The 2,259-nt window shown below is 34.9% G+C and overlaps 1 protein-coding gene across 1 annotated transcript in view; it reads left to right on the top strand.

The window, feature by feature from the left end:
- Positions 1 to 2,259, top strand: part of LOC103581875 (thyroid receptor-interacting protein 11-like) — a gene marked incomplete at its 5' end in the record, with an annotated part of 24,870 nt that overhangs the window by 17,149 nt on the left and 5,462 nt on the right. The gene's annotated exons all lie outside the window — the stretch shown is intronic.

Below are 2,259 nucleotides of genomic sequence, written 5' to 3'. Positions count from 1 at the left end.
GAAGTAGCAAGGTGAAGGACCTAGGTCAGTATGAAGAATTAGCTCTTGGTTTATCAGGACTTTTAATTGGCCAGGTCCCTGCTTGTGGTCCCTGCTTATCTTTTTTAAAATTTTATTTTTCTCAGTAAAATGTTATAAAATGTTTTCTCTTTTCTTTTCTTTTTTTATTACAAAAACATTGTATTTTCCACTTCAGGAGAATCATTCAAACCAAAAGAACATAAATCAGAGTCTCACCCCCCCCCCAGTGATAATCTTTTTTTTGTACCCTTTTATGCTTTTATATTTGTTTTTATATATACTACTCATCTTTTTAAAAGCAAAATTGAGATCATACTATTCATACAGGTTTGGTGACCTGTTTCTATCACTTAATAATAGATGAGTATCAGTACACATTCACGCATATGTTTCTGCAATATTATTTTATGATTAGCCATTACTTGGATTTGCCATAATTTCTTTAACCCACCCATTTATTATTGGATGCTTCAAGTGTTTCAGCTTTTCAAAATTACTAAGAATGCTGTTGTGATATCCCAAGACATGTCTGTTTTGTGTTGATGACAGATTATTTCCTTAGTGTAAATTTTGAGAAATGGAACTTCTGGGTCAAGGGGCATTTTAAAACTTTTGAGATTGTACTGCAAAATTATTTTCCAGAAAAGATGTGTCCGTTTATATTTCCGTTTGTGGTATGTGCATCTTTTTATTTATCTTTGTACTATGTATGGTGCTGATGGAGATATAAGAAGATAGTAGACACTGTCTGTCCGCAAAGATACTATAGGCCAGTAGAGACAATATTTCTGAGGGTGAACCCCTTCTCCTCCCTTTGCATGGAGTGTTATTGCACCTTCAGATTCTCAAAGGAAACTCATTTAAAATGGGAATTAAAATGAGTGATCATTTTTGTATGTGTTTCACTCAGGCAGACATGCCAGAACATCCTCAGATTATGTCCTTATGTATTGTAATCCTTCCTTGCAATTTCAGGCCCTTATTTTCTCAAATTAAAATAGTTTTTAGTCTCTGCCCCTTTTATTTACACTTTGTAATAGTTTCCAGAATAACCTTCCTTAAGTAGAGCTGTGATCTTGTTCCTCCTTTTTTAAAAAACCAGTTTGGACTCCCATGATTTGGTTCCATGCTACCTACTACCACAGCCTTATTTCACGCTATCATCTGTATCCAGCTGGACTGTATTACTCAGTTTTCTCAGACCTACTGTCTTCCTATTTCTTTTTCTTATCCTTTTTCTTTTCATGTTCTTTCTTCTGCCTGAAGAATGGACCTATCCCTGACAGTTTTTCTGTGAAGCCACCTGTTCTTCAAATTCCATTTTCTTCATGAAGGGTACTTTATTTAGCATCCCCCTCCTCATATGCAGAACAAACACTGGTGTGATGTTTTTCCTTTGAACTTGTATAACACTGAGTCTTTGCTAGATTCCATATATTTTACTTCAGGGTACAGGTAACATATATTTTACTTTAGGGTACAGGTAATTGTTGACCTGTCTTATACTGTCTCCCAGCCAATGAAATGTAAGGTCACTGGGGAGTAGGAATGATGCCATTCATTTGATACCCTTCCCATAGCATATATTACACATAGTTTAATAGATTTTCAGTAAATATTTGTTGTATGAGTAACTAAGTCTACAAACCCTAACTTTACAATAGTGTGAACTGGTATTTCTTAACTTTAAATGCCATCTTAACTCATTTCATCCTTACAATCACCCTTGGAGTGATTAGCTAACCAGCAAAGCTGAATAAATTCCAGGGACATTGAGAGCAGAGGTCTTCTTACTATCAATTTACCTCGATTTCCACAAGAGGGTGCTGTTGGGTAAAGTCTCTTCAAAGTGAGATGATCTTGAATAAAAATTTAACTAGGTATTAAAAACCCAGAAAGATTATTGCAGTATTTTGGATATAATCATTATACATTAAGGAAGTACACCAATGACATCAGCATAGATAGGTGCTATGTAAATCTCCTAGGGATCCCTGGATTATTATTTTGGGACAGGAGTAGGTATTATTGTATTTAATGTAGGTAGAAAGAAAGATGATAGTAAAAGATAATTAACTAATAATGAGAGCAGTTAGCTCATCAGTTGCATAGCCTTTGGAAATTGTGAGTTCACCATGATTCCAAGTGTCAAAAGCAAGGGGGTGTCATAGAATCTCTTCTTTGTTAGGTTAGAAGATGGATAAAATGACTTTGAAGGTCCCTTACAACTTAAAATTC

This window comes from Galeopterus variegatus, unplaced genomic scaffold, assembly GCF_000696425.1.
Source record: "Galeopterus variegatus unplaced genomic scaffold, G_variegatus-3.0.2 Scaffold14162, whole genome shotgun sequence".
Lineage (NCBI taxonomy): Eukaryota > Metazoa > Chordata > Mammalia > Dermoptera > Cynocephalidae > Galeopterus > Galeopterus variegatus.
Note: the sequence above shows the minus strand (reverse complement) of the source record. Positions and strands in the feature narration are given on the sequence as shown.